At 29.6% G+C, this 19,805-nt stretch overlaps 1 protein-coding gene across 4 annotated transcripts in view; it reads right to left on the reverse strand.

Moving 5' to 3' along the window:
- The window catches only part of LOC129911948 (bumetanide-sensitive sodium-(potassium)-chloride cotransporter), a 195,042-nt gene that overhangs the window by 101,090 nt on the left and 74,147 nt on the right, over nucleotides 1-19,805 (reverse strand). The window lies entirely within an intron of this gene.

Here is a 19,805-nt window from a genome sequence, read left to right on the forward strand (position 1 = left end):
TAGTGCATACTTCATAATGATATAAATATTTTTAACTTCATTTATGAAAATAAATATAAATAAAAAATTATTAAAGAAGATAAATAAAAAGAAAAAAATAAAACATCAAACTCAAATTCAAACTTTCGGATGTAATGTGAAAGTTTTTATATCAGAAGAAACCACACACATTTTTGAGTTATTAAAGCATCTCTGATGCGTGTCGTGTCTTATTATTTGCTTCCTTAAAAAAAATAAAAATACGGTAGTAAAACTCACAGGTAAAACCCACAAAAGGTATGTTAATTTAATAGAAATATAGACTGAATAAGTACCAACGCATCCTTGCTCTTTTGGATTTATTTTTTTTTCTTTGTTTTTTCTTTTATTTAACTTTTTAACGACTGGAAACGATTGAATGAGGGTCGTTTAGAAAAATCGTTAAAAAGTTAAATGAGATGTTCCACCTGCAAAATTTTGTTGTTGTTGTTGTTGTTGTTGTTGACTTTATATTTATTATTAAATCGTTCATCATACACACTTTTGAAATGGATTGTTTTTTCATTCGTTATTGTTGTTGTTGTTGTCGTTGATAATGGAGTCTACGTTTTAGAAATTTATAATTTTTTATGGGACTTTGTTTTTTTCATCAAAATGTGTACTAACCCGCATAAGTAGGCAATATTTAAAAAAATATTTATATATTATTTATAAAGAGAATATAAAAGATTGTGAGCAAGGACAAAAGGAGAAGCAAAAAAAACTTGAAAAAGAAATTAATGAAACACCGGAAAATATGGTACTTTAGTTGGCCGTTAAGAATGAAGTTAATGACAAAAAAATGACAAGAAATGGGGAAGGATTTATGTCTAATATGAAAAGTACTAACTTAAATGTTAACATAAATTGCAGCCACATCAACAACCAATTAATCAACAGATGAATCCAATAAGTCCTTGCCAGAACTTTGGCGAACCATTTATATTTTTTATATAATGAATGACTAATGTTAAGCTTTATAAAAAATACGATTCAACTTTAATGACCAAAAACTTTTTTGTGATTAAAATGTACTTCGTAGAAAATAATTTCAATGTTGGTATGTTGGTCCTCCGAATGTCCAGATCTCAAACCAATTGAGAAAACCTGGTCTATTTTGAAACTTAAGGTTACCAAGAAGTATCAGGAGTCAATTGAAGACGTCATAAAATGTCTTATCCGGAATGTTACAGAGAAGCAATAAAAACCAAAAACATGTATTTTTGTGCAATCTAGTCACCATTTCTGCGCTCTACTTCTGAAAGGGTTCATTTTACAGAAAAATGTAACAGGCATATGTTTCACGACGAAAAATTTTTATAATAACCTCTCATGACCTCCGATGAATAGGTCGCGAAATATTTGCGAAAAAACTTTTCGTGGACTTTTAACCCTTATAACTTTACTTTTTAAGTCGGCATGATATCAATGTCTATTTTTCACATCTTCATCAAAACGCCCTAATGTACTGTATAAAAAAAAATTTCATGCTCAAATGTTCTGTTTAGTAATCATTTATCTTTTCATAAACGACATTTACCTTTAAGCACCAAAAAATTGTACAAGACGAAAGTTCCTCCAAATGGCATAGATAACTTCAAAACAACTGTAGAGATCTTATAATAATATCAATTTGAATGATGCTTTGTTATATTAAAGTTATAGGCCTTCCGGAAATGGCGTTCCCGGGAATTAAGTTTTGGCCATAATTATTGTCCTTTATTTTTCATCTCACAATGTTAAACGAAATATGTTCATATAATAATAAAATGGCTGCGATTATTGATCACAATATCACCAAATAATAATATTTTTAAGCTAAATTCTTTAAAAAAAAAAGCGTTTCCGGAATGTCGTTTAATTTATGTATGTTCGCTATTTATCAATAGAACTGAAATTCATTTATAGCATTAATTTAATTTATTCAACTGTGTACACTGAGGGAAAAAATAAATTGAAGTTGAAACGTCGTTGTTTCAAAGTTGAACTACTTTGATTTATGTGACTTTAAGATGCGAAACCATCAAAAATTAACCTATTTTCCACGTTGATTTTAAAATGTTCATCTTCAGTGCAAAAACATTCCGAATTTTAGTTAAATTAATGTGGTTTTCATTGATTTCACGTTGTTTTATGGTGGCTTTTCCCTCAGTGTATAGGTTTACCATTTGTACGTGATCAAAATTTTGGAACTTTAAGTCAATTGATACAACGTGTCATATTTCTTCAGACAAGTTTTTAGGAAGTCTGTCAAATTTCTGAGACTTGAGAAAAAATTCTCTCACAAGGAAATAAATCTACCACAGAATGTAAGATTCTCGAACAAATTAAAACAAATTAAACACAATTTGTATTTACTATTACTAAATTGAATTTGAATTAAATAAAAAAAATTAATTCTTTTTGTTTTTACAAAACACAAGTAAAGTAAAAACAATTTAATTCGACAATCGCGACAATTTAAACGAGTCCTCTCTTCTAGGAAAAACCTAACATCAGACAAATGTACACACACGGTAATGCAGAGAGACCTTTTGACAAAAACTCCATATTTTTGTTTACCACAAAAGCTTAAAAATGAATTATCAAAAAATAAACTGCTCAATTTTCCTGTTTTCTTTTGTATTCTGTCCTCTGTTCATATTCTTTATTTTTTAAAGTTTTACAGGTCAACTTAAAGTTTAACCACTTTCTCCTTTATGTTTGTCTTCTATATACCCAGGAAAATGCCTTCAAATCGGATTTATTGTATCCATTAGCAGGTCAGACAAGAGAATCCCAACTCTGGATGGATACACCCAGAGAAAAAACGCATAGTACCTAATTTTTAATCCGTTCTACATTGAATCAATGGTGAAAAATATATTCATTAATTTTCTAAAAAGTAGTCCTATGCTTAACTTACCGTTTGTCACATCAATTTTTATAAGTGAGATGGCACAGTGGTAAAGCACAAGCTTGTCAACCCAGGTATAGCAGGTTCGATCCCCAGCGGATGCCAGTTTCACTTTTTTTATTTTTTTAATGTGTGAACAACTTTGATTTAAAGTGTGCTACTTTGATTCAATCATTTTCCACTTTAGGCTAAAAATGTAGTGATTTTCCATTGATTCAAAGTGGTTTAGATTGATTTTACGTTGTTTTTTGGCTCAGTGTATCATAAAGAAAATATAGAAAGAAGATGTGTCTGGAGTATCCGGGTGAGTGGCTTTATGTGTGTGGTGAAGTGGAATCTGTTAATGGAATCTTTGCTGTTTTGTTATACTTCAACTCCTTCTGTTCTGGCATTGTTACACACTATTGGGGCTCTTTTCTTATAATAACCATGTTATATAGAGGTTAAGCCACTAAGCACTGTTTATTGTCTCAATGAAGCAAACAAAAATGTTGTGTGTTTTTTTGGGGATTTAATTTAAATAATACAATACTTGAGTGGTCTGTTAAAAAGGATATATTGAATGGTTTTAGTTGAAGAACCTCATAGAAAGAAGTTTTGAAAATGTTTGGTGGTTTTGTAGGATATCACAATGATGGTTGTTTTTAGCAAACGGATTTGTTTGTGAGATAGTTTATTTCTTCAACATTTCACTTTGATTATTCTTTTTTTACGTCGTTAATAATATTTTTATTTAGATGTCTTTAAATTCTTACGAAATCTAAAAATAGACAGACAGAGTTTGAACTTTTAATAGTTAAATACTTGAAGTTAACCTTGCTTTCTTTTATTAGACGCTCTTCAACTTTCCTGTTTTTAAAACTCATGATGTTATAAAGAACTCTAAAAAAAAAACAACTACATCTCGACAGCTTTGTGTTCTGTATAAGAAAAAAAAAATATATACAATACTTGATAAGTTTCCTCCAAACTTTTACCAAAAATGTTAACTTTATTTCTTTGAACTCAAAACCATGAAATGCGCTGCGTCTTGTGTTATAACGAGGAAAAATGCTTTGGATAATTTCGGAAAACTTTCGAAAATACTGTGGTTTCTGTTTAAAACTAAACTTAATTGGATTGTCAATTTATACATTATAAAAGAAGATTATACTTAAAGTGCTTTGAAACGTTGAAAAGTGCTTTAAAAGCATTTGAAAAGAGTTTCCTTATTAATATTTATTATGAACAGAATTCAATATTTATACTCATATTTTTTGTTTAGTTTTAATTTGGTACGCGGTTTTACTGAAAAGTGGTTTACAAACTAAATTTCTATGTGTCAAAATTTATTTTAATCGTTAGTTAAACTTTCAAAATAGTGGAAAAAAACTTTGTAAAAATAAGTGTTTGGGAAGAATTATTATAGTGAAAATCTCGAGAACCCAATTTATCCTTTTATTGTTTTGTGTATTCTGAGAATGGCTCATTTCACGGATGAACGGATAATGTTATCATTTTGATATGATTCTATGTTGAATTTTAATTTTACGAGATTATTTAATTTTAACCAAAAAATGTACCTCAAGCTTATAATTTAGCTTTTAAGATATCTTAACACCAAGTTCTATAGAACTTGCAGATATAACATTAGCTATTCGACTTCCTTTAATTTCTTTGTTGAGTTTGCATTTCTGTACGTTACGGTTCTTTGTTTGGTTTTCAATTCTTTTTTTTTCCATCAATATCATCAGAAAGGAGTTCAGATTTTTGTATTCCCTGAAGAAACATGAACAATAATAAGTCAAATTTGTCCAGGCGATTGCACCAACGCAATACCGCAAAGTAGTGCATTTCATGAATAAAAATGAATATTTTTTCAATTTTTTGACATTAAACGTTTAAAGAACGACTTTTTGAAAAAGTTTGAAAAAAAATTGTTTTCTTTACTGAGTTGAAACTCCGAAATTATTACAGTTTAAAATCTGAAAAAATCCAGATGATAGCTTCAACTATAAGATTTAAGTCTATGAATTTTAAAGTTTTTGGAACAACAAAAAATATGGCTCCAATTTAAAATTGATCGAACAAGTTCCAAAACCATATGTTATATCCATAAGAAACTTCAACAGCTTGGCGGTAAGGTTTAGAATAAAATTAGGGACTTGAAACTTTTGGAATATTTTTTTAAATTTATTTTCAACCATATGAGCCTTTGGGAGCATATAATTTCCAAAATTTTAAAAATCACGCATATTCAGTTATTATAATTTTTCTGTACACAAAAAGTGTTCATATTCAATGAAAAAACTTTCAGAATTTTAAAAAATAAAGTCAAATCATACAAATATTTTTTCAGATGTAGGTTCTTTAGAATGTTGCAAAATGTTTGGAAAATTTTTGTATACAAAAAAAAATATTTAAGTAAAATAATCCAGTCAAATAAGGGTTTCACCTCGGAATGAATGCTAATAGAATTTTTTTTTGCTCAATATCTTCGTTTTGGCATTCTATAACATACCTCAAAAGTCTAGAAAAATCTAATGTCCGCGAGTCGCGATTTTCAAGGTCAAAGCGGGAAAGGAGATTTTCAAAATTAGCAATAATAGACAATGGCCTTATATACACATATGATACATGTCTTCGAGGTATTTTTTAATGCTGATGCCAAAAAATCTAAAATTAAGATAATCTGACGTCTCTGAAAAAAGTTATACCAGTTTTTCATCTGTCAACCCATATTATTATAACAGTTGCAAACTTACTACCGTAAAACCCTTAAAAGTTATGGTAGAGGAAGGAAGGTTTTCATATCCATTATTATTAGGAATCAAAAAAATGCAATGAAAAAACCATTCATATCTATGAAAAATTAGTATTTTTTGAAAAAAGGGGAAATTTTGGGATATGCACTAAAAAACATCCTGATACAATCTTGGAATTTGTTTCTATCTTTGTTTGGATATTCTTTATCATATGTCAAAAATCTAAAAAAATCTCATGTCCGGAAGTCCTAATTTTGGAGGTTAAACTAAGTTGGGTGCAGACTTAAAAAAATTAGCAAGAAAAGTTTAAATAAGCGACATGATTTAAAGATATTTTTTAACACTTATTCAAAAAAAAACTTACAATAAGTCATCCCTGAAAAGTAATACACCTTATTCTTGTTGATCTGACACAAATATCTAAGTGTAATTTTTCAATTTTTTTAAATCTGCACCTTATCTTCAAACCAGGAAAATTAGGACTTGCGGACATGAGTTTTTTTTTAGATTTTTGACATAAGATATAGAATATCCAAACAAAGATAGAAACAAAAAAACTAGCCTATTAGCACTTATTCCAAGATTGTACCAGGTTGTTTTTTAGTGAATATCCCAAAATTTCCCCTTTTCTCAAAAAATACCAATTTTTCATAGATATGAATGTTTTTTACATTGCATTTTTTTTTGATTCCTAATAATAATGGATATGAAAACATTCATGCAAAATTTGGTTCATCTACCATAACTTTTAAGGGTTTTTCGGCAGTAAGTTTGCAACTGTTATAATAATATGAGTTGACAGATGAAAAACTGGTATAACTTTTTTCAGAGACGTCAGATTGTCTTGATTTTAGATTTTTTGGCATCAGCATTAAAAAATACCTTCTATAAGCATTCACTCCGAGATTTACCCCTTTTTCACCTTATTTTACTGTATTAAAACTGCTTTACGATTTTTATACATATATGTACATAAATTTCTCTTAGTAGAAATAACTAAATTTCATAATAACTCGTTTTGGGCTTTTGAGTGTGTAATAGTAATTTTGAAGCAAATTTTAGGCTTTTTACATTTTCCTTATAAATTCAAATTAAATTTATTCTCTTTTATTTTTTGTTAACGAGTGTCAAAATTATTAATTTAAAAAACAACTAAAAGTTTGAATCTTTAAATATATTCTATAATTCGTAAATAAAGCAAACGTAATATGAAATGCAAAATAGTCTTGTTAGTTTTTAGAATGAAATTACAAATGTAAACATTTCCAAATAAATTTTGAAATCAATTCAATTCATATAATAGGTATCTGCTTTTATATATCTTTCCCAAATACTAAAGGGCTAAATTCCAAAACTGCACATTTCATATTTTAATAGACAAAGAATAATTCTCTAACATTTGATATCAAATTTATAATTTTAAAGCAACTCTTTTCAATAGAAATAAATGGATCTATGCACAAAAACTCATCGATTTTCATACAATATAAAAAAAAAAAAACTATCATTTTTGACTTAGCCCCGAGTCAAAAGATATATTTTCCCATGAGAAAGAAGTTTCTAATATGTATTGCAATTTAAAATGTGCAATGAAATCATACATCATCAAAGTTTGTAAAATGATTTTACTTTTCAAAAGATTGCATTTCAAAAAATTATCAATTCTCTTTGCTCACAAAAAAGTCCAAATAAATTGCACAAAAAAATGCAATTCGTTTCAGTGATTTGAGAACTGAATTCATTTGCTTTTTCCAGAAATTGCATCAAAACTGAAATTCTTGGAAATAAATTACTAAAAGCTCTTTTCATCATAAAAAAATTCTCAAAGGTTATTATACCCATATCCTGGATGATAAGCGTCATCGTTCAATTAAAATGTCATGTGATGTGGTTGAATTATAGTTTTTACTACAACTCGATTCTAAGAATTTGTCTATTTAGAAATGAAAGATGCTTTGTCGACCGTAACTTATATTACCATAATTGACCCGGAACTTGATTTAACATATATTCTATCTATCCATTATATGTAGATATGTGCATTTGCTATCAGAATAACGATTCCGGATTGTGTGTGCAAGTGTCGACTGTAAAGGATCACCTTATTCCTCTGTGTTAAAGAAAAAGTCAAGTAAGGGCTTCGTAGTATTTTTTTTTTTTTTGTATGGAAATGTTCTATTCACTTCGTTTTCGGATATCTCTTGTTGAAGTATGTTATGATTCCAATGAAAAACAATAGTAGGTACCTATGTTCGTCATGGTATTTTTATATGAAAAAAATACTCATACGCCATAGTGAACAATTGTTTTTTTTTTGTTGTTATAAAGCCATTTTCCACGGAAAAAAAATTAATATTGACATCTACTTTCTGACAAAACATTTGAATTATCCATACAGCAAATTTTCAATTTTGTATATTACTATAACATAAATTTGGTAGCAACTCATTGCAGCTGTTTTTTGCGTTCAATCCAGCCTTCAGAGCATAAATTCAATGGTTCACCAGAGATTATAAAACACTAGGCCGTGAATTTTAGTAGACATCAAATTTATTTTTATGCTTAATCCTTACATTGATTTTTACTTTTGAACAAAATTAGTTGGAAATATGTATTTAAACAAACGTGATGATAGTACCATGCGCTTACACAAAATAATTTGTCTGTCTTAATCTCTACGCTATAAATCTATGAAATCATATTCAATGAATTTAATATTTAAAAGCTTTAGATAAATCTTTTCGGAGAACAACATTTTTGTAAAAGTATTGGCTTATTTTTTCAAGAATTTGTTCTTTAATATAATGCAAATATTTTCTGTATAAATAAAATTGAAGAAATTCCAATTTACTTAAAACAAAAAGGTTTTTGTTCTTCTATTCCAAATTATTTACACAGAAATAGAAGATTTTGAAAATTTTCTTTAAACCTGCTTTATTTTTTATTTCTTTTTCGTTCGTAGGATTTTTTTTTTTCTTCTTTATTTACTTTTTTTTTATTTTTCACTTTTGTTTTCTTATATCTTCATTTCGAAAAAAAACTGATTAACATAAAACGTGCGTTGATTTATATAAAACATGTGGTTTTGATAAAAACCTAGACTTCAATTCTCCACTTTGACATCAATTTTAAGAGTTTGAAAATTGACAAAGCTTAAATTTTTGTATTGGCTGAACGTTTGAAAACCTGTTTTTTGTCGCTTAATCAAGATTTTGTAAAACGAAACATGCATTTCTACTATGATCAAAACTATATACAAAAAATTAGTTTTTCTCAAAAATGGCTATAACGATTTGAATTGGAAAAAATACATGTAATGTGGCAAATAAGATCGTATACTATTGAAATAAAAATAAATATTTTTTTGAACAGTTATTAAAGGTAGCATACCATAGAACAGTTTTCTGGGTATTAGATTTTCTCGTTAACGACGATTTGGACGAAAATTTTTGTACAAAAATGTTTCAGTAGCTTCAATTTAAAAACAAAATTGGGCGTTTAAAAAAAAATATTTAAAAACTATTAAAAAAAAAACGGCTCTAAGGATTAAAAAAAAAAATGGTTTTTAATTCTTTGTTATACAAGAAATTTGTTATTTTTTTTTTTAATTTTTAATTAAATTTCTTTAAAATCAAATTAATACATATTAAAAAAACTTTTTGCATGAGAGCAATTTTATTTAATTTTATTTAATTTCGAACCAATTTTTATTTTCCGTGACAATTTGACTTAGAAAAACTCAACAGAAATTGAATTTTGAATCTACTATAAAAGTTCCTTTTGCATTTGAATGAATTTATATAAAAAGAATTCATTGTAAAACCATATTCAAAAAAAAAAAACAATTTTAAATGTCAACTTATTAAAATGAATTTTGTACCTCACTTGTATTAGGTTCTGTGTTTGCGGTCAAAACCAAGGAATTTTCCATCAAACAAAAAACCGAGGCTTTCTGTCTCATTCATTCATTTTTTCGCAGAGTGATTAGCTGGCTTCCTAAATTACTGACCTGTGTAGTGTATGCGGTGTGTGTCTGTAGGTTGGCCTAAGTTTTTGTTTGAATAATTGGCCTTTTTTTTGCATCGCGTTTTGCCATATTTAGTTATGCGACAGTTGTTGCTGCAAATTCTATTTTTAAATATTCAACAAAAAAAAAAAAAAAAGAAAAAGAAAATTGCCAACTGTGACACTTTGTTGGTTTACAATCATTTAGAGTACATTTACACATTAATAGTATCTCTAGCGTACCGACCGACGACATACGACGAAGACCAACAAACATATCTATATGACATGACATACAAACATATGCAAATGAATTTGAATAAAATCAGTTCGGTCTTGCTAAAGCTGATGACAGCCGTATACTTGCAAGCTAAGTCATCATCATATCGTGACTATTACATGACTTTGTATTTGAATCACTTCAGCAGTAATTTCTGTAGTAGTTGTCAACTGAACCAATCGATTAAAAACTAGGGACTCATTCATAAGAGACTGACTGGCATTATTTTGTTTACGATGGTTTGCGAGGGCATGCAAGTTTTACTTATCAACTATTTTATTCGTAATTAAAGCTTATATTTTACTTGGAAATGGCCGTGGGTAGAGGCAAGGGTCACGGTTCTGATGCGATGAGGATGTGAGTTCCCATGGCAATTTTGTGTGCTATTTGAAAGGCTAATCAGTGGCAGTTTTGTGCTGAATCTTTTTTTTTTTTATTTTTTTTATTTATTTAATCCGTTAATAGCCTAACGTTAGAATTTAAAACTATTTATGTACATACAATTTTAATAATAAAATTTTACCTAAAAAATAAATAATAACTATAATATGTTAAAAAAGTTTTCTTTAAATGTTTTGCTTTTGACATTGTCGTTTACAGATGAGATCAAAAAGTAATATTTATTGAAGACTGAAATCAATTGATTTAATGGGCTATTCACACCATAGTGTGCTCTTTCAGCTTAAGCTGTGTGTTAGTAATCGTTATAGTGTTTTTATCTGTATTTCCTGGTTTTTATCAAGTGAAAAAAATAAATAAAACATTAAAAGTGAAATTTTAAAGTGGTATTTTTGTTTTAAAACACAATTTCTGCTTAACTATTCATATTTTGGTGTTAAATTGTGATTTTCACATTGTGTTGTTCCAGAAAATTAATCGTAATTCTTTGTTTTCTGTGAGTCATTTTTACTTTACTCTCCAAACTTCTTTGTTTTTGTTTTAATATTTAAGTTTATCTTGAGTGATTTCTTTATTTTGTAAATTTCTTATTGCATACTTTTAGGCAAACTAAATTTTAAAAATTAGTATTGCATAAACTCAAACACGCCGATATCAATAGCATAGTTTTAGGTTATTATTTATTTAAATTTGAATTATAACGTCTACTAAAATGAATTGCATTATCTGTAAAGAAATTATTGGCGATGGAGAAAGAATGTGTTTGTGTTGGTTATGTGATGGATTTGCCCATATGAAATGTGCTGGTCTTAATGTCAAAATAATTGAAGGTCTTCTTAAAATTGGTAATGGTTTACGCTGGTTCTGTAAGAACTGCAACTGCAAAAAAACCACTGATTTGTTTCAAGTCCTTAAAAAATCTAAAAAAACATTTAATGATATTACAAATGATTTGAAAAAAATACAAAAAAAGTTGTCTGATTATGAATTGCTCTTCAACGACATGAATTTCGAAGACAAGGATTTATCGCCAAAACGTAAGAAGACAGAAAATAACGTTATCTGCGTTCCAACAGGGTCGAGACTATCTCTCGTAGCTCCTTCGCAGATAACTTACTCAACACCAATAATTGAAGAAATCCCTAATTCTCCTACCGTGTCGCAAAAAAGATCTTCTTTGGGTGATAAAACTGCTAGCTCGCAAACCGTCGGCCCAAGAGCTTCCGAAATGGATGAGGGTGTTTCGGACGGGTTAGTTGTTGTACCACCTGAGAAGTCTATCTTTATATCACGTCTTCACCCAAATACTACTTGTGAAATGGTTGTTAACTATGTAAAAAAGAAACTTTCTGTGCCTGATTTGTCTTTGAAGTGTTACAAAATGCAGTTTTCGTATGAACGTCGTATTTCATCGTTTAAATTATTTGCTCCTGATCCTACTATTAACCTTATGTTGTCTCCTGATTTCTGGCCAAAATTTACAATTGCTCATGAATTCAAGAACAACCCTAGAAAAGAAAACGTTGGTAGATTCCCAGTTTTTGATAATAACCCATCCATGGTTCAGTCAAAAAACTAAATATTTACTATCAGAACGCTGGAGGAATGAAATCAAAACTAAAAAACTTTTATTTAAATTGTATTAATGGAACTTATGACATTATCATTATAACTGAGACCTGGCTTAATTCATCTGTACATGATGCTGAGATATGTCCACCTGATTATAACTTATATCGTTTAGACAGAAATCCTTCTAATAGCGTTTTCAAAAATGGAGGTGGCGTTTTAATTGCTGTTAAATGTTGTCTTAAATCTGAGTTGTTGTTTTCAAACAAGCATACAAATTTGGAACTCGTCACAATAAAGATAAATTACTGTCATTCTTCGTTTGTCATCTGTGGTATTTATGTCCCGTCTGGATCATCGCCTTCTGTTTATGAACTGTATTCATCTGCTATATCGGATATTGTTGAAAATTCAGTTATGAGTAATATATTTATCTTTGGGGACTTCAATTTAACAAATCTTGAATGGAAAAGGGATGATGATTTGAAATATACTTATAATGTGCTAGAGCATGGTCCAATATTTCAAAGAAATTTTGTTGAGACAGTACACTTATGTGGTCTAACTCAAATTAATGGATTAACAAACGAATTTCGTCGATTTCTTGATCTCGTGTTTACTGATTTCCCTGTTTCCTGTGATACTGTTTGTGTAAATGACTGGCTTTTGCCAAAAGTACCTCACCACAACGTACTTAATTGCAATATACAAATCGATCATCAAATTTCTTCAAATATTATTGCTGAACCTAACTTAGACCATGACTTTAATTTTAGTAAAATCGATTTAGTGAAGTTAGAACAATTTTTTATCGATTTTGACTGGACAAGTGTCTTAAGTATAAGTGATGTCAATGCATGTGTTGAAAACTTTTATGCTGTTTTAAGTAATTGTATTCATTTTTGTGTTCCTGTTATAAGAAAAAAAACAAATCCTCCATCAGTGAATTGGTTAAATAAGGATCTAAGACGCTTACGAAACTTTAAAAACGCATGTCACAAAAAATGGAAAAGAACGAGTTGCATCCAGTTTTATAACCGTTACTTATACTACCGCAAGCTATTTAACACAAGTTTAAAAACATCTTACAAAGCCTATATTTATAAAATTAAGTGCAATATATCAGGTAATCCGAAATCATTCTGGAAATATGTTAACTCCAAACGAAAAAGTTCAACATATCCGTCAACCGTGCAATATAAAGATAAAATTTCTAGCTGTGATAAAGAAATTAGTAACATATTCGCAGATTTCTTCCAACAGACATATACCTCGAGCAATCCTAATTACTGTGATAATATAGATTTAAGTTTTCCAACCTGTGATATACCTTTTATAAGATTGACTGAAGCGGAAGTAGTGCAATATATTGACGAATTAAAAAGTAACTGTTTGTCCGGTCCCGATAAAATTCCGTCCATATTTGTCAAAGCAAGCAAGTCCTATATATGTTCTGTAATTACGTATATATATAATTGTTCACTGTCAACTGGTGTTTTCCCTGAGCTGTGGAAATCTTCATTTATTGTTCCTCTTCATAAGAGTGGAAATAAGAATAACGTTGAAAACTATCGAGGAATTGCGAAACTCTCATGCTTACCAAAATTATTTGAGAAAATAGTCTGCAAACATATTCAATTTTACTGCCAAGGATTAATTTCCCCTGAGCAGCTTGGGTTCAGCTTGCAGAAGTCAACTTCAACAAACCTATTGGAGTTTGCTAACAATGTTAACATCAATCTGCAAAATGGCCTCCAAACTGATGTTTTCTACGCTGATCTTAGCAAAGCTTTTGATAGAGTGTGCCACTCCATACTATTTAACAAATTGGCAAAATACGGTTTTCCTGAATGGTTTCTTGACTGGATAAAATCTTATTTAAAAGCACGAACACAGTTTGTCATCTTTAAGAAAAGTATATCTAAGCAAATTGATGTCTTATCCGGAGTTCCACAGGGTAGCCACATTGGACCACTTTTATTTATCCTTTTTCTCAATGATATTTCTAAGGATATTTCGTATTGTAAAATTCTCAAATTGTCTTCTTATGCTAGTTTGACTATAGCTGAAATTTAGACGACACAGAGTTGATGGACATATTATTGAACCATTGATTAATTTGACAATAAAACAAAGCTGAATATATTTTCTATGTTGTAAAAGTGAAGGGAGATTTATAAGTAAGAGTCTGTGAGAATAGGGTGGGTGTATGGATCTTTGGGACCATGGAAGAAAACGAAGGCAAAAACGCAAAAACCTCCTCTGTATACCTTCAAGTCTATTTATATGAACAGAATAGTAAGGAGCCCATATTACGCAGCCGTATTCAAGTACAGGTCTAACAAAAGAAATATAAAGAAGCTTGAGGACATAGGGATCACAGAAATCACGAGAAAATCGTTTGATAAAACCAAGAATCTTATTAGCTTTTTTTACTATAAAGTTATAATGGTCAGTAAACGTCAACTTAGTGTCAAGAATAACTCCTAAATCAGAGAACTCGGAAAGTTTACAGAGAGAAGAAGAATCTAAAATATAATTATAAGTTATAATTGTTTTTTTGCGTGAAAAACACATAGTTTTACATTTGTCTATATTCAAATAAAGTCGGTTAATATTGCACCATTCCCTAAATCTATGTAGATCTTCTTGAAGCTGTGAGCAGTCATTAATTGAGTTTATAATTTTGAAAATTTTAATGTCATCAGCGTAAATTAAAACAGACGAGTTTTTTATAATCGATGTTATGTCATTTATGTACAAAATAAATAAAAGGGGACCTAAATGGCTACCTTGTGGAACACCAGAGTTGACATGAAATTGGTCCGATTGCTCATTTCTGAAAGTAACAGTATAACTTCTATTCTTTAAATATGACGAAATCCACAGTAGAAATTTATCATTAAATCCTAAGGCCTTTAGTTTGTGGACTAAAGTCTTGTGGCACAATTTGTCGAAGGCTTTACTAAAGTCTGTGAACACACAGTCTACTTGCTTCCGGTTTTCAAAGGAATCAAGGCAAAAAGAAGTAAAGTGGAGCAGATTAGTAATAGTTGACTTATTTTGGACGAAGCCATGTTGATTGTCGCAAATAATTGACTTGCAGTTAAAAGATAACATGCTACAGATAATGGACTCAAATAGTTTAGGAATAACAGAAAGTTTGGCAATGGGTCTGTAATTCGTGATTTCGTTCTTTGACCCTTTTTTGTGAATTGGACTTATAAAAGCATTTTTCCATAGTACTGGAAAGATTGAGCACCTCAGAGATTCGTTGAATAAAACATAAAGAGGATAGGATAAATACGATACGCATTTTTTTAACACACATGATGGTACACCATCAGGGCCAGGGCTAAAACAGTCGTCAAGTTCTGAGACATTTCGAACAATTAATTCTTCACATATGGTAAAATTAAGTGAGCTAAGGTGTGGAAAATTTTGGGAAGGAAAGAATGGAGGGGTAGTTTGACAAGAAGAAGGAACATCAAAAGCATCTTTGAAGAAACTAGCAAACATGTTCGAAATCAATTTAGAGTCATGACTTGATGTGTTGTTATATGACATAGAGTTAGGGTAGTCGTCAGAATTTCTTTTGCTTTTCACGAAGTTCCAAAAGTTTTTTGGGCTCTGTTTTAACTCTTCCTCAATTTTACAAATATAGTCTGAATAAAGGGTGTTGAAGTAGTCAGCAAACATACATTTAAGTTCGGAGTAAATTCTGAAATCAACATCCGCTCTGGTTTTACTAAACTTTAGCCAAGCCAAGACCACAAGAAGCTAGACCATCAATGATAAAGAACTCGTTAGTACAAGTTGGGTTAATAGGCGAAAAACTATTGAAATCTGTTGATCTTGTCCAGTTCAGGTTCGGAAGATTGAAATCGCCTACGATTAGGAGCTCGTCATTTGGTTCCATTTGGTCATGAATGTTTTCAATTAAATTTACGAAGTTCTCGTAGATACAGCTTGTAGATCGTGGAGGTATGTATATAGAGATAATATAAAGGTAACCAATTTCCATTTTGATTTTAATACATAGTATTTCGACGTCAGAGAGATCAAAAGCATCAACTAAAGTACTTATTAGACAGTTTTTGACCGCAACTAGAATTCCACCACCAACTGTCAGTGAGTCATTCAAGTGGTGTCTATCTCGTCTAAAAACTTGGTAGGATGAGTCGAAGAGTTCAGTATCCAAGAAAGAGTTATTAAGCCAAGTTTCTGTTAATATAATTATGTCGTGTTGGAGATTGTTTATATTTTTGTAGACCGTGTTGATCTTTGTCCTTAGCCCATTGACGTTTTGATAGTAAATCAGAACTTGTTGGAGCTGCTTCTTCGAAGATATTGCATTGTCCGGTTCATTGGAAAAGGGTTATGGGATGAGATTTTCGTATTATGTTGTTTGTTTTCAAATTCATGTATTATTATCCCTGTTGGCCAAAGCGATGTTGAATTGAGAAGATGGAAAATTGAATCTGGGACTCTTATCTTAAAGGATGCATATTTCGAGTAATTTCGATGAATCATCTTCTCAACTTTGAATAGCGAAGATGTACCTGTCTTGTTTGAAATAAAATTTTTTATATCGAGGGCATTTGTAGTTGGGTCAAGTTTAGATATAAATAATGTGCGATGGCCTTCTACTACTTTCAATCCACTAGTAATGGGTGAAATTGAATGATTGACAAGACTTTGTTTTCGCGTATTATGAGATGAAGAAGGTTTTATATTAGGTAAAGATGATGTTGATGGTGTTTGTATGGGATCTGTTTTCGATGCTGAGGTTTCAGATACTATAGTTGATTCTATTAATGTTGCTAAGGTAGATGGAGGTAGTGGCGTCGTAATCGATAGAGTAGGTGGTGGTAAGGTAGCGGAGTTAGAACTCGAAGTAGCAGGCTTTTTCGGCGAGGGATTTATTTCACATGATTCGGTATCAGTTTTGTCAATTTTTCGCTTTAAAGTTGATGTGTCATTTAAAGAATTGCAACCAGTGATTTCGACTTCATCATTATGTGATTCCGTAGTATGTTTTATAGAGGAAGTAGTTAATTTGTCGATTTTTTCGTTAAGATGGAGTAATTGTGCATGCAACTTTTCAAGGTTATATTTATTTTGTAAAACGTCTCGAGTAATGTTAGTGTGTACAAAAGGATCACACTCGTCACAAAAATAATAAAATGATTTTCTTTTGTTGAAAAGCTTAATACTGCTATACGGAGCATCAATACATTTTATATGAAATGATCTTCGACAATTTCCATGACAAATTATTGAATCAATCAAATAGTCCGCAATTTTTTCGCATATAGTACAAGATGACATTTTTAATTTTATTGTATTTGAGTTTTGTCCTTTAATATTTTTGAGCAGTATAAAATTTACGTTACGTAATTTAAATAGCGTAACGTAACATGCGATGAGAAAGGTTGGCGTATAAGCTAGGTGTTGGTTGTGGAGATTATGTATTTTTTGACAGTTCGATGTTTGTTACTCGATGTGTAGTTGTTGTTTATATTACCAATAGAAAAAGGCAAATATATTTGTTTATGTAGAATCAAAAAAACTACCGGCAGAACATCTACTAAAAGTGTACTCACCGGGAAAAGATGAGACAAAACTAAAAAAGTTTATGGTATCCAGAACAGACGGGAAATTGCTGATATATGCTTAGTTTATGCACAAACCATGAATTTGAGGTTGTAATGCTGTTTATGGTATGAGATGATAGGTGGCAGTTGAAACAGATGGCAGATATGAGTGATGACTGATGACAGATAACAGCTGATGAGTATATTGTTATTGTTGAATGATGTTCTAATCTCAGTTGGCAGCAAGTAGCAACATGAAAATTTAGGTAAGAAGTTCGGATACAATGTAGTCTCAATAATGCTTCAATAGGCAGAACATATGCTAAAAGTTTCACTCACCGGGAGAAAGAAACAAAAAATCATCAACGGGAGCAAAAAATGTTGAGAGCGGCAAAGTATATTCTCTTTTCACACAAGAAAATAAATGAAATCAGTTATATGTACAGATATAACTATGGGTCAATTTAATTATGAATTTGTAATTTAATTTTGATTAATTTTTAGTATTAACACTATTAACAAAATTAACAAAAATGAATTGCCAGGTTATAATGGCACACAAAAGACCACAACTTGGATCAAAAGTCTGGGTTAAAAATCGATTTTATAAATTAATAAAGCGGAGCGAACTAAAAACACTTGCGAATAGGCTGACTATTACTCGGAGAGTAATTTTTTTAGGTATTCCATACTGTGTTTTATTCGTACTTTTGAACATCTGTGAACTTGGAGTGAAATTGCATCAACAGTTTTTTTTTCTCTTCAATTTAAAAAGAAAATAAAACTTCGTTTTGTGAAGACGAAAGTAGAACAACAAGTTCTGGGAATTAAATACTTTTATGCAAAAAAGTAATTTAAATGAAAATTGGAGGACTCTTATAAAATGCGGTTTTGTCTATGCGAACTGGAGACATATTCATTTTTGTGTTTTGTTTTGGGTTTCTTATTAAATCAAACGCATCCCCCGAATTTCTAAATTTTACATTTTATATGTAATTTATTCACTCATATTTTCAGTTTAACAAAGACTGTTTTGCTGTATAATACAATATACGAGACATGGAAAAGGACACATTTTTTTTTTTTTTTTTGTATTCCTTGTTGATGTAGGAATCTTCCCTTCACTTTTTGATTCGATGAATTTTGTTTAGAGTTCTATAAATCATGGAAATAGGTAATCATTTACGTTATCAAGTGAAACCGTTTTTCTATTTTTTTTTTTTTTTTTTTTTGTTCAATGTGATTTATTTGTTTAGTTTAAAGTTTGTTTCATGAAAATTCTTGACTTTATCATCATAACTGCAAACACAAGCTCAATAAATTTTATTAGTTGTAGTGGGATGGATTTAAAAAAAAAAAATACTAAAAAAAATAATAGAAAAGCTTTGTGTAGAAAAATTGTATTATTCATCCATTGATTTTATTATTAAACCCGATAGGGTTATTTATACGAGAAGTAGAATATTGTATTCATTCTATTTATATTTTTTTAAGAATCTGGACTTAAAATAAAATTAAAGAATTTAAAAGAAGAATTTAAAAATGTTTAAAATGCAAGACTGGGTTGAACATACTTGTTCTTACCTATATTAAAAGTTGCTTAAAATCGTAAATTTTTGTTGTGAAAAATGACAAAAGATTAACTTAAATTTAATGTCATAATAAATATGGAGTGAATAACTAAATAACTAAAAAAAAAAAAAAAAGAATAACTAAAAGACCGTATTTCCCTTTTCATGTTTTCCATTTTTTTTAAATGAAATCGGCCTTTTAAGGCAAAACTACTCATGTTGCCTTCAATGGAAACTGCTTAAATTTAACTTTCAAAAATTGAATTTGCTTAGATGGATATGAGGCACTTGGTTTATTCACTCCCAAAAAAAAATTTTAAATTGTTTTTAAGTTAAGAAAAAACGACTATTTTATAGGTTTTAGCTCCAATATATTCATACTCCATTGAATTTCCTCCACAACAAAAAATTTTAGATATAAAATTTTAAAAATTGTTGGAGCCGTTTTTTTTTTTTATATTTTTTTATGTATAAATAACAGATTTCAAGCATTTTCAAAAAAAAATTACTAGGTTTTCCATTCAAATGGAATAATTTATTCAACGAATTAAAACAAAGTTTCATAAAAATTCATCAACCTGTTTTCAAAAAATAGATTAAAAAAAACTTTTTTTTTAATACAAAAATGTGTTTTTGGAAAATTTCCTTAATTTAATAATTTATGGTAACTAAAACACTTTTGTATACAAATTTTGGGTACAATTCGTTAAATAGTTTACGAGTAAT

The sequence above is a fragment of the Episyrphus balteatus genome, chromosome 2 (genome assembly GCF_945859705.1).
Source record: "Episyrphus balteatus chromosome 2, idEpiBalt1.1, whole genome shotgun sequence".
Lineage (NCBI taxonomy): Eukaryota > Metazoa > Arthropoda > Insecta > Diptera > Syrphidae > Episyrphus > Episyrphus balteatus.